This window comes from Acomys russatus, chromosome X, assembly GCF_903995435.1.
Source record: "Acomys russatus chromosome X, mAcoRus1.1, whole genome shotgun sequence".
NCBI lineage: Eukaryota > Metazoa > Chordata > Mammalia > Rodentia > Muridae > Acomys > Acomys russatus.
In genome coordinates, this window is record NC_067169.1 from 46,627,204 (window position 1) to 46,642,084 (window position 14,881).

Here is a 14,881-nt window from a genome sequence, read left to right on the forward strand (position 1 = left end):
TTGATACCCTATGAGAATATACAGGGGGAGGTAATCCCCCCAGGAACAGTCATAGGGGAGGGGAATAATGGGAAAATAGGGGGGGGAGGAATGGGAGGATATAAGGGATGGGATAAACATTGAGATGTAACAAGAATAAATTAATAAAAAAAATAGAAAAAAAAAGAAAAAATTAATAAAAAAATAATTAAAAATTTAAAAAAAAGGGTGGGAAATGCATGCTATGCCAGCTGTGGAAATATAAATGTGATTTATGTTTTACAGGCTAGAGATGTCTCACTTTTTCAAGAGAGCATTACTAAGAAAATGAGTGGTCAGTGATGATAAGATGAAGTTCCTAGACAGAGCAAAATGTAAAGAATGGTCTATAATGGATACTGCAAAGTATCAAGGGTAGACTATGAGTGATCATCATGCAGGCCAGCGAAAAAAAAAAGATGAAACCTGTCTGTTTGAAGCAAAATAGTACATTAAGAAAGATTAAGTAGTAGACAGAGTTATTAAAGGGGGAAATGGGGGCATAGAAATATATGTAAACTCACAAAGAAAAGGTTGAAGGTTTTATAAACCAGTGGCCACTGATAAATGATGGAGTTTCTGACATAAGAGAGGTTACAGAACACGACAAGAAGGGCATAAGGGGTGCTATATGACAAGAATGACTTTACTAAAACAAAACAAAACAAAAACAAAAAACAAACCAAACCAAAACAAAAATCTGATGGTTTAACAATAGGAAGAAAACCAAATGTAAATATGGTTATAAAGCGTGTAGTGCAATAAAATTAAGGTGTTAAATATTAAAGGACTGGATAGAGGATAAAGATAAAAGGGCTGCTAAGTGAAGTGACAAGGAATAACCAGTCATAAGAAGCACAGAGGGAGCCTGGTTGTGGGATGTTGTTAATTACAACAACAAGGTTAAGTCAACTCATCCAGAAGATTTAAAAGGAGTACATTTATAAGCACTGAATTTTGCCTCCCCTTCATAGAATAAACACTACTTGGAATCAGATATGCCCTGATTCAATGATGGTGGGTCCCTTCAATATCCAACTACCATTTTAAGGTAGGTTATCCACACTAAATATCAGCAAAGAAAATTCAGAATTACACTACACAATAAATCAAATAGGCCAAACTGTTGTCTAAATAGTCATTCATGTACCATTTATGGAATACATATTTCTCTCAGCAATTCATGAAACCTTCTATAAAGCAGACCATATTTTAGGACAGAGTACAAGTATTAGCAAATATAAAAGATCCAAAAATTTTCTTTTAACTAATGAGAACATAGTTGAATAAAACCAGAAATCAGAAGCAAACAAAATTATGGGAACTACTCAAATTTTTGGGAACTAAACATACTCTTGGATGTACAGTGGAGGAAATTAAAACATTCATAGAGTTTAATGAAAGTGAAATAACAACTTAACAAGGGCCTGTGGGATAGAGCTAAGCCTGATTTATGAGAAGACATTTCATTATAGCTATGAATCATCATATTTTTTAAAATACAGCAACTGAAATAATTTTATGATATTGCTCAAGGTCTGCGAAAAACAGTAATAAGGCAAGGTCAAAAATAATAGGGGCAAGATATATCAATCAGGGAAGAAACTATTGACATGAAATGATAATAATACATAGAATCAGAGAAAACAAAATGTTATTCCTTTGAAAAGGCAAGCAAGATTAACAAAGACATACATAAACTAACCAAACGAAACAAAGACAAGTATCAAATTAATAACATTAGAGAAGAAGGAGGTGTTGTAGCAGATTATAACAAAATCTAGAGGATCATTAGGGGATACTTTGCAAATCTCTACTCTAAAAGATTTGGGAAAACTTGAAGAAATTCCAAGATACAGATGACTTCAAAACCATATAGAAAAATATTCACAACAAATATAGTGATTTAAGTAGTAATAAAATGTCTCCTTAATAGAAAAGTTCAGGAATGGACCATTTGATGAGTTTTACTAAATGTTTAAGAGAGACCTAACACTAATATTTAAACTGTTTTATAAAATAGAAAGGGATACATAATACTAACAACTTCTTTGAAACTAGTTTTATCTTGATAATCAAATCAGATCATTCTCCCCTCAAAGCCACTATAGAATATTTTCCTTGATGAACATAGATACAAAACTCCTCAAATAAAATATTTGCAAATAGAGTTGAAGAAAATGTTAAGATTATCATATACTATGACCAAGTTGATTTCATCTGAGAAGTGCAAATTTGGTTCAATATATGAAAAATCAATAAATGAAAATCCCGCAAATTATATACATCTTAGGTGCAACAGATAGATATGATTCTATAGAAAGATAAGGTAAAATAGTTAGATAGGTCTTCAAAAACATCAGAGACATACAGAATATGGCATTTAAAATGTTTTTGTTACTTTAAAGATTCATTGACAATGAGACAGGTTAACTCCTGGCAACACCCAGCCTACCCCAAAGAAGATGATGATCATCAAAGAACTTTCTTATGGAGATGGCTTCAAATGCAGCAAACAAGCCACTGGACAAAATGCCCTTATTTCTGCCACAGACAGAATCCTGCCTAAAAAAGGGCAAGCTTGGATGCAGGCAGAGTCAATGGCCAAACTCTGCCAAGACAGGGTAAGCAAGGCCTCAATAGTTCTTGCCTCACAAATATGTCTGTGAGATATATTGGGCCAGAAGGCCGAAGATGATGCTCCAACATTATAAAGAGTTTGGCTATTTAGGTAGCAAACTATATTTGTCATCTCATTTGGAAAGCTGCTAACCTGCGCTCCTGGTATACTCAGGTAATCAGTTTTATTCCTTCTCAAGTCTCTGATGGGGTGGAAGACCAGATCACTTAGTTTTACAATGAAGCTTAGTTGTTTAGGGGTTAAGATGTTCTTAGGTCTAGATAGATACTTTAAGTTGATAATGACGAGATATGATAGATACTGATTTACATTCAGAATTTTAGAGGCACCAAGACAGGAAAGATATTTTCTTCGAGGTTGCTAAATAAATATAGCCAAAACACTAAGAATGTAACATTTATATAATTCCTGATTGTTTCATGGTTCTTCTTTAATAGATAGCCTACTCTATATATGTATAAAATATAAATGTATATTTAAAAAATTAAAAAAATATTTAACAATAATTTAAAAATCCCACAAATCCAATCAAATAAACCAAGTGATTACATCAATAGATAAACAAAAAGCTTTTGACAAAGTTTAAATTCTTCTATGGTAAAATCCCTTAAGAAAGCAGAAATGGAAGTAACACACCTCAATATAATAAGAATTAGATATCACCAATATAAGCTGACATGATACAAAATTGTAAAAAAACTAAAATGTTTCTTCTAAACTCAGTAACAAGGCACAGATGTACATTCTTTTATTCCTCTCATTCAACACAATGTGAGAACATTGATTTAGAACAGTAAAATGAGAGGGGAAGAAAAGGATACAAACATCAAAGAAAAAATCCAATGCATTCCTATTTACAGATGATCAGATTCTATACCTAAAAATACCCCCAAAGAAAACTCTTTTTATTTGTAAACACTTCACCCAAACAGCAGGAAACCATATCAACAAAAATAACTAGCTTTTCTATACATTAATAGCAAGAAAGAAAGAAAGAAAGAAAGAAAGAAAGAAAGAAAGAAAGAAAGAAACTGGGAAGGGGATTCACCTTGGCATAAAAAACCAAAATTCCCAGGAATGATTCTTACAAAGGAAGCAAAAACCCTCTACAATGAACAATTTAAATCACTTAAGAAAGAAATTAAAGAAGACACTAGAAGATGGATTGGCAGAATAAATGTTGGAAAATTGACTATCTACCCAAAACAATCTACAGACTTAGTATATCACCCAACAAATTTCCAATGACATTCTTCCCAGAACTTGAAAAAAACAATAATATGGTGGTTCTTCCCTTTACACCTTCCATCGCAGCACTCAGGAGGAAGAATTAGGAGGAGCTCTGTAATTGAAGGCCAGTTTCGTCTATAGACTCATAACGTGAGTTCTAAGCCAGCCATGCTAACAAATTGAAACATTCAAAAAAGTGGATCTGAGTGCATCAGATGGCTCACAGCTATCCATAATTCTAGTTCTAGGGAGATCCAAGGCCTTTTGCTGCAATAGTCACCTGTAGTCATGTGCTATTTAGCCAAAAGAAAACTCAATAAATTGAACCAACTATAATTTGAACCTTTAACTCTGTAAAAGCTCATGCAAAGTTGATTTTAAAAGACAAGCTAAATATTGGTAGAAAATAGTTATTTCCCTCATATTTTAAAAAGTAATAGTGCATTCATTACAGGGCTTGGATACTTTTATGTGAAAGTTTTGTTTTTTTTTTAACTGCTTCAATTTCCTTATTTGTTATAAGTCTTAGGTCATTTTTTTTTCTTTTTAGTTTAACTTTAGTTGTTTGGATAAATTAAAAATTAATCCATTTACTTTAGATTTTCCAACTTAATGGAGTATCAGTCTTTAAAGCACTCCTTTATAATATTCATTTTGGGTTGTTGTTAAGACAGGATTTCTCGGTGTAGCCTTGGCTGTCTTGGACTCACTTTGTAGACCAGGCTGGCCTAAAACTCACAGAAACCCACGTGCCTCTGTCTCCCCGGGTCCTGGGACTACAGGTTATGCCATGGCACCTGACTCTTTTATAATATTCTATATTACTTTGGTGTCTGTTGAAATGGCGTGCCCTACATTTTTTAGTTTTAGTTAAATTCAGATGTATTCAAGTTGACAACCAAGAATAGCAATGGTAAGTCCACCCCTTTCCAACCTGACACATAATTGTAGTGACAGTTTTGGTTTCTTTAAAAGCCCAATTGTGAAAAACGGTGCTACCAAACATGCAGGGTATCTGATCTGCAGAACAGAGACTAGGGACCTGCCTGGGAGCTACAGACCGCAAGACCTGGAGAGCCCTAGGAGAGAGGGGTCTGCATAGTGCAGAGCACAGATTGGTTCAGCCTCAAGCCATCCAACTGGCCCATGGAGGACAGGTACCAGTTCCCAGAGTCTGGACCCATACCCATCTGAAAGCTGCAGCCATGCTCTAATATCACAGGCTCAGTATCTGGGACTGAACTGTGGGCAGTGACACTTCAGAGTCTGGATCTGCTGGCTTGGGGAGAACACAGGAAAATGGGTGGATCTGACCTCAGGCCACCCCACCAGTCCACAGAAAGCCCCAGCAGCTAGCAACCACATGGCACAGTATCCAAAGCCCAGAGCAGCAGCCTATCATGATGAAGTACATGTTCTCTCTCTCTCTCTCTCTCTCTCTCTCTCTCTCTCTCTCTCTCTCTCTCTCTCTCTCTCTCTCTCTCCCTCCCTCTCTCTGAACTGTGGGCTACGGAGAAACAGCATCAGTTTCTGCTGGCCCAGGGGGAGCCCAGAGTGTGAATCTGGGATAGATCTGACCTCATATAATTCTGCCAGTGCTCAAGGGACCCAGGGCCCATGCAGGGGCCCAGGTGACTGTGGACACGTTCTCCACCTACAGCTCCATAGCCACACTCTCGGGTTTACTGATCTAAGGTTGGACAGCAGAAAGCTAGTCAGCCTCTCCAACCCAGTGGGCTGTTCCCACACTCTCTCTGGCGGGACTACAATGGCCTGGATGGATCAGGTGGAAGCCTAGCCAACCATCACAAGCCAGTGGGGTTCCTGCACTCTCAGACAGGACTGGACTTACGACCCAAGGCCTGGACAGAACAAGCAAAGCCTAGCCAACCTCCACAAGCCAGCGGGGGTTCCTACACTCTTGGATGGACTGAACTTAGGCCCCAAAGCCCAGTGCTGGAGGGCAGGGTTTTCAAAGCCAAGCCAAAGGCCAGATAACTGGCTGTACCTATACTACCTTGAACTGAATCTTTGGCTGCAGAGCATGAGCACCTGGCCTCTGTTGGCCCACTGGGGAGCCAAGGATGTGTAGCAAAGTCCCCTGGAACTGAAACCAGGTCATCTCCCTGATAGAGAGAAGGTTCCCTGATCTCCACAAGTGAGGGTTCTCAACCTATAGACACTCACCAACAGACTGCTCTCAACGGCCAATGAAAGACACCGGAAACTACCTCCCAACCTCAGAGACAGCAAGATTACTAAAGGCCAGTGTAAAAACACAACCAAAACCAAAACCATCTGGCATCTCCAGAACCCTGTTGTTGCAAAGAATTCAACCCTGGGACTAAAACACAACTGAAGCACAAGAAAATGATTTCAAATCCTTAGTAATGAAGATGATAATAGAGGAAATGAATAAAATCTGTAAACAAATACAGGAAGATGCAGCCAAACAGATTGAGGACATTAAGGAGGCCATGATAGAAACCTATAAAGAGGAAATGAAGAAATCACTGGAGAAATTCAGGAAAATACAACCTGATGAAGGAAATCAATAAAACAGTTCAAGATCTGAAAATGAAAATGGAAAAAAAATGATAAAAGCCCAGGCAGAAGAAAGCCAGGAATGAGAGAACTTAGAGATGAAAATAGGAAATGCAGAGGTAAGCTTTGCTAACAGAATTCAAGAGATGGGGGAAAGAATCTTGGGGGTAGAAGATACAATAGAAGAATTTGATGCAACCATCAAAGAAAATGTTAAGTCTGAAAAATTCCTGACACAAAACATCCAAGAAATCAAGGGCACCATGAAAAGATGAAACCTAAGGATAATAGGAATTGAGAAAAGAGAAGACACCTGGCTCCAAGGTCCAGGAAATATTTTCAACAAAATCATAGGAGAAAATTTCTCCAATTTAAAGAAAGAGATGCATATAAACATACAAGAGGCCTACAGAACACCAAATAGAATAGACCAGAAAAGAAAATCCTCCTGCCACATTATAATCAAAGCACAAAATGTACAGAACGAAGAAAAAATACTAAAAGTGTCAAGGGAAAAGGCCAAATAACATACAATGGCAAACCTATCAGAATTGCACCTGGCTTCTCAGCAGAGACCATAAAAACCAGAAGGGCCTGGACAGATGCCAGAGTCCAGGCCCTGAAGAAGGGTGTATGTAAGAGTGATGAGGGAATAAAGAATCAGATGCAGGACACCATTCAATTCTTTTAATGAGAGATGGAATGGAGAGGAAGCCTTAATGGCTTTACCTGCTCTGACAACCTGAATCTCCTTTAAGCTTTATTTATACACAAAATTATTTCATTAAAAACTTTAATCATTGATTACACAGCTTAAAATCCTCTTGGTTATTTAAGTATACAAGAACAAAGAAAACAAAGCAAGCAAACAGCAAATTTCCTGAGAATTAAAAACTAACTTTTAAGATAAAATCTAATTTCTTTTAACTTAAAACTTTTTTCCTTTGATTGGTATCATAAAGCCTTGCGGTTACAAAAGGTATTAAACAAAGCAACTCTATTTGATTTTGTTTTAAGTTGGCATATGATTAATAGAGCAAAGATCAATCCCTCCACCTGGTACTCTAAACTTGTCTCCCTGACCCTTAATTAATCCTTTCTTTTCCTATTTTATTTTTAAAGTAAAGCTATCATTTAAAAATATTATGTAGCCTTTTTACTTAGAAACAACAGGTCCCTTTGTCTTTCCAGAACATCAGAAAGTTCTGGCCTGTCAAGTTTACTTAGAAGGGCAGGCAGTTCACTGAGGCAACATGGCTGTCTCTGTGACTTTGTCTTGAACTTCTATATCAACACAACTTCTATCCTTAATGTAGTTTTGTAAAGCATAGAAAACTATTAAAACATTAGGACTGTTTCCAATGTCTTCCTTTAACCTCATCATGAACTTTTACTTCAGTGCAATTTCTATCTTTATTATAATCCTGTGATGGAATATTAGAATTTTAAAACTGTTTTCTTTTGCTTCTAGGTAGGTACCAAGGTCTGTTGATAATGGCATGGTCAGGGTCTCTTTTCTTTCAAAACTAGTTCCTTGTTTCTGAAGCTGAGCATAAATTCTTAATGATTTTAATTATAGTTTGTAAGCTTTCAAGGTTGCCCTAAAATTTTCTTCTTTATTAATTCTTCTAAAGTCCTCTAAATCATTTACCAAACTCATTTATTAATAATCTAACAATGAATCTGACTAAGTTTTACAAATGACTCAATTTTCTCCATAGCTGTATTTTCCCAGGGAATCATCAATGACTTTATTAGTTTTTATTGGTATTAACTTTTACTAATTTTCAATTCTACCCTTTGGTGAGAAGCCTATAACAGGAACTTCCATAGTAAAGGGTCAATCCAAGGCATCCAGGCACTGGAACTTTGTCAAGCAGGCCTTAAGGACACCTGGTTGTTGGGGCACTGGAACTTTGTCAAGCAGTGCCCTCAGGGTGTATGGCAGAGGCACTCAGTCATTGGGCAATGGAACTTTGTTAAGCAGTGCCCCCCGGATATCTTGGCCTTGCCAGACAGAGGTCCTACAAACCCAAAGGGACCATACATGCCAGTCCAGACTACTATAACCAGTGAAACTTTCAGTAACTACTGATGGAGAAAACAAGATATTCCATGGCAAAAACAAATTCAAACAGTACCTACCCACAAATCCAGCCCTACAGAAGTTACTAGAAGGCAAACTCCAACTCAAAATGACAAACTACAACAAAGATAACACAGGAAATAGACAACTTCACTGTTGCAAAACATGACCACACAAACACTACTGCAACCAACATCAAAATCAAGGGACTTAACAGTAACTGGTCATTAATATCTCTCAGCATCAATGGTCTCAATTCTCCAGTAAAAAGACATAGACTAACTGAATGGATGCATAAACAAGACCCAACATTCTTTTGCATTCAAGAAACACACCTCAGCCACAATGATAGACATTACCTCAGGGTAAGAGGCTAGGAAAAGGTATGCTAAGCAAACAGACACAAGCAGCAAGCTGGTGTACCCATTTTCATATCTAATAAAATAGGCTCAACCAAAATTAATCAAAGGAGATGAGGAAGGACACTTTATACTCATCAAAGGAAAATTCAATCAAGATGACATCAAAATTCTGAACATCTATGCCCCCATTACAAGGCCACTCCCATCTGTAAAGGAAATATTAACAAAGCTTAAACCATACATTGATCCCCACACATTAATATTGGGAGACTTCAACACCCTACTTTTACCAAAGGATAGGTCAACAAAAAAGAAACTAAACCAAAAAATAACGACATTAACCTATGTCACGAATCTAACAGATATATACAGAACTTTTCACCCAAACACACAAAAAATATACCTTCTTCTCAGCACCTCATAGAACCTTCACCAAAATTTACCATATAGTTGATCACAAACCAAACCTCAACAGATACAAGAAGATTGAAATAATACCTTGTACCTATCAGATCACCATGGACTAAAGCTGGACCTCAACAACAACAGAAATAACAAAAAGCCTATACACACATGGAAACTAAACAACTCTCCCACTCAATGACAATTAGGTCAGGGAAGAAATAAAGAAAGAAATTAAACTTCCTAAAGGTCAATGAAAATGAAGGTACAACGTACTCAAATTTATGGGACACATTGAAGGAAGTGCTAAGAGGAAAATTCATAGCACTAAGTGCCTTCATAAAGAAATTGGAAACATCTCATATAGGCAACTTAACAACACAACTGGAAGCCCTAGGGGAAAAAATGAAGTAGAAATATCCAATAGGAGTAAACTGCTGGAAATAATCAAACTCAGGGCTGAAATCTATAAACCAAAGCCAAAGAGAACAGTTCAAAGAATCAACAAAACCAAGAGCTGGATCTTTGAGAAAATCAACAATATAGGCAAACCGTTAGCCAAACTAACTAAAAAGCAGAGACACTATTCAAATCAACAAAATCAGAAATGAAAAGGGAGACATAACAACAGACACTGAAGAAATACAAAGAATCATTAGGTCATCCTTCAAAAGCTTATACACCACAAAATTTGAAAATCTAAAGGAAATGGACAATTTTCTTGATTGATTCCACTTGCCAAAGCTGAATCAAGATCAGATAAACAAATTAAATAGTCCTATTTCTCCTACAGAAATAGAAGCAGTCATTAAATTCTCCCAACAACAACAAAAACAACAACAACAACAACAAAAGCCCAGGGCCATATGGTTTCAGCACAGAATTATACCAGACCTTCAAAGAAGAGCTAATACTGATACTCTTCAAGCTACTCAACAAAATACAAATGGAGGGAACATTTCCAAACTCATGCTATGAGGCCACAGTCACTTTGATACCTAAACCTCAGAAAGACCCAACAAAGAAAGAGAATTTCAGACCAATTTCTCTTATGAACATTGATGCAAAAATACTCAATAAAATACTCAGAAACCAAATGCAAGAGCACATCAAAGACATTCACCATGACCAAGTAGGCTTCATTCCAGGCATGCAGGGATGATTCAATATATGAAAATCCATCAATGTAATCCATCATATAAACAAACTGAAAGAAAAAAACACACAATCATCTCCTTAAATGCAAAAAAAAGCATTTGACAAAATCCAACACCCATTCATGTTTAAAGTCTTGGAGAGATCGGGGATACAAGGCACATACCTAAACATAATAAAGGCTATATACAGCAAGCCAATAGCCAACATCAAATTAAATTGAGAGAAACTCAAGGAAATTCCTCTAAAATCAGGGACTAGACAAGGCTGCCCACTCTCTCCATATCTATTCAGTATGGTTCTTGAAGTTCTAGCTAGAACATAAAGACAACTAAAGGAGATCAAGGGGTACCAAATGGGAAAGGAGGAAGTCAAAGTATCCCTATTTGCAGATGATATGATAATTATGATAATGTACATATTATATCATGTGACCCCCCCCCCAATTCCACCAGAAAACTCCTACAGCTGATAGACACCTTCAGCACAGTGGCTGGATACAAAATTAACTTTAAAAGGTGAGTAGCCTTCCTGTATACAAATGACAATCATGCTGAGAAAGAAATTAAGGAAACTACACCCTTCACTTTAGCCACAAGTAATATAAATTATCTAGGAGTAACTCTAACCAAGCAAGTGAAAGACTTGTTGGAAAAAAGCTTCAAACCTCTGAAGAAGGAAACTGAAGATGACATCAGAAGATGGAAAGATGGTTCTTATTCATGGACTGGGAGAATTAACATAGTAAAAAGGGCTATCTTACCAACAGCAATTTACAGATTCAATGCAATCCCTATTAAAATACCTACACAATTTTTAAAGACATTGAAAGATCAATTTTCAACTTCATATGGAAAAAGAAAAAAACTCAGAATACCTAAAACAATCCTGTACAATAAAAGACCCTCTGGAGGAATCTCTATCCCTGATCTTAAGCTGTAATATAGAGCAACAGTAATTAAAACAGCATGGTACTGGCACAGCAGTAGGCTGGTTGATCAATGGAATCGAATCAAAGACACAGATATGAATCCTCACACATATGGTCACTTGATTTTTGACAAAGAAGCCAAATCTATTCAATGGAAAAGGGATAGCATCTTCAACAAATGGTGCTGGTTTAACTGGATGTCTAAATGTAGAAAATGCAAGTAGATTCATCTTTATCACCATGCACAAAACTCAAGTCCAAGTGGATTAAAGACCTCAACATAACACTAAATCTGTTAGAAGAAAAAGTGGGGAAGAGCCTGGAACTCATTGGCATAGGAGACAACTTACTGAACAGAACACCAACAGCCCAGGCTTTAAGGTCAAGAATTAATAAATGGGACCTCATGATGCTGAGAAGCCTCTGTAAGGTAGAAGACACTGTCAACAGAACAAAGCAACAACCCACAGACTGGGAAAAAATCCTCACCAACCCCACATCTGACAGAGGACTAATATTCAAAATATATAAAGAACTCAAGAAATTAAACACCACCAAACCAAATAACCCAATTAAGAAATTGGTTCAGAGAGGGCTAAGAGCACTCTGAAGGAGGAGGAGGAGGTGGTGGTGGTGGTGGCTTCTGCTCCTGGTTGCTGTTGTTATGGTTTGATAAAAAGAAGTTGGGGATATTCCGATAATGAAGATTTGACTGGCCCCAAGAAAAACAATGACCTTAATTAACAGGAAGTAGTCTAAAGAGGTCTAAGTCCCATTTCCCCTCTAACTTTATTTCTCTCCTACCTAGTGATGTGAGTGTTAAAATGGACTAGGGACAGAGTAGGGTAGTAGATATAAGAGCCACCAGAAATAGGTTAAAACATTTTCACCAAAACCTAATCATCTCTCTTAATGTTATGATTAACTTCCACATGAAAACAATTTCCTGTCAACTTTAATCACAGGAGGTGGTATCACCAAGACATGCTCTAAAGGATTTCCTGCACTCCATAAATAAACTGTTACCTCCTTTGTGGAGAAGCAATCCAATTTCCCCATGGTAATATGGATCAACCAGCACCCTTTGCCTTGCTGTTGCCTGCTTCACCTGCTTAAACTCTATAACTCCTCTCTTGAGACCTACTTTAGTTTCTAGCATAACTGTGGCTCCTCAGTTAACACCAACTATCCCTCTTAGCATATCAGAAGCCATTTTACTCCCAAGGCTCCATTTTTATTATAAGGTGAGATTAAGTTCAGGATCTCAGGCTCTACCTGCCTGGGAGTTTGAATAGTCTTTTATTTACAAATTCAATACTTGTTGAACATTTTGCTTGAAGTAATTATTTATGTTCAAGTTAAACAAAACTGTGCTGTGTTTCTTTCTCCAAGAATGGTGGGGAACTGAAAAGTCTCCAGGCCTATGTCCTAGCCAATCAGTTTTAAATACTTTGTCTAGCTATCTGGACGTTGTGCTCAGAACAAAATCAATTCTTCTTGTGGTTAGCTAATCAAAATGATATAATGCTGCCCTGCTCCTTACTTCCCACCTGGTTGCCTGGTTGTTACCTGCTTACTGTCGTTCTTATAAAAACTTTCCTTAGAAACAGAGCAGGGTCACAGTTTGTCTCCTAAGTCCACCGTGTCCCTGGCCATGGTCAGTCTTAGGGTGTGGCATACTAATAAATCATCAATGTCTCACTGAGATAGGTGCTCAAGTATTTGTGTGGCAATTCTTGTATTATAACACCCTCACCATGGTTATTTTTTTTCTTAGTCTGCTGGCTTAAGGGAATCAAAAGCCCAAAGTGTCCTGGGCAAATCTGAGCTTCCAGTTAATGTTCTACTGCTGTGAAGAGACACCATAACCATCACAAGGCTTATAAAAGAAAGCATTGAAGTGGGGCTGCCTAACAGTTTCAGAGGCTTAGTCCATTGTCCGAATGTCAGGGAACATGGCAGTAAAGAGGAGAAGAAGCTGAGAGTTGTATATACAGATTCACTGGCAGCAGGAAGAGAGAGGCGCCTGGGCTCCAGACATGTTGCTGGAGAAGTAGCTGAGAGTTCTACACTTGGCAGCAGGAAAAGAGAGTGGCACTGGGACTGGTTTGAGCTTCTGAAACCACAAAGCCCACCCCCAGTGCCACACTTCCTCCAACAAGGCCACAACTACTCCAACAATGTCATACTTCCTAATTCCTTTCAAATAGTGCCACTCACTAATGACCAAGCATTCAAATATATGAGCCCACGGGAGTCATTCTTATTCAAACCAAGTAATTGTTTGCTTTCTTTCTACAGTCTCTTTGCCATGCTTAGTTCTCTCTTCAGCTTGAAATATCCCTTCCTGTATTTTCTTTAGGTTTGATCTACTGGATATAAATGTTGCAGGATCTTTGTATCATGGAAAGTTTTCCTTTCTCTTTCAACTATAGCAGATTGTTTCACTCTGTCTAGTTTGGCAGTGTGGTCTTTTAGGACTTGGTGTGCTGGAAAGTTTTATATTAACTTGACACAAGCTGAAATTATCTGAGAGGTTGGAACCTTGATATTAAAAGTGCTTCCTTAAGATTGAGCTGCAGGCAAGCAAGCCTGTAGGGCATTTTTGAAATTGGTGATTGATAGGGGGAGGGCCCAGCCCATTGTGGGTAGTGCCATCCCTGGTATGGTGGTCCTGGGTTCTGTGTGAGAGCATACTAAGTGAGCCATAGTGAACAAACCAGTAAGCAGCCTCCCTCCATTGCCTCTAGTTCCTGGCCTGACTTCCTCTGGTGAACAGTGATATGGAAGCATAAACCAAATAAACCCTTTCTTCTTCAACTTGCCTTTTGGTCATGGGGTTTCATCAGAGCAATAGAAAACCTAAATAAGACAGTTGGAGTTCATTGCTCCAGGCATTTCTGGATTTCAGTGTTTCTTTGAGAAGTCAGATGTTATTCTCAGGGATCTTCCTTTATATGTGACTTGTGTGTTTTTTTCTCTTGCAGTTTCAATACTATTCTTTGTTCTGTATAGTAGTTAGTATTAACTATGATATACTGTGGAGAATTTATTTTCTGGTTTTGTTTATTTTGGGTTCTTGTGCCTCTTTTATCTATATGAACATATCTTTCCTTAATCTGGGGGCATTTTCTTATATGATCTTGTTGAAGATCTGCTTGGGATTCTTCTCCCTCATATATTCTTATAATATTCCTTATGTATTCAATTGTTTGTTGCACATTTCTTTCCTCTGTTTTTCAAATTTCTCATATTTTTTTTAATTTGGTCTCAATCCTCTACTTTATCTTTAATCCCCAACATTTTATCTTCTGCTTTATTTGTTTGATTTGTAAGGACTTGAGTTTTCTAGTTGTTTATTGGATTTTTAAATACGACTTCATTTAAGGTTCTTCTGTTCAATGTTTCTGTCTCTTTATTGAATTTAGTAAAATATCACTTCTTTTTCCTGTGGAGTCAAAAGATTTAGAACATTGGTCATTATAATTTTCATATCATTTTGGAAGCACAAT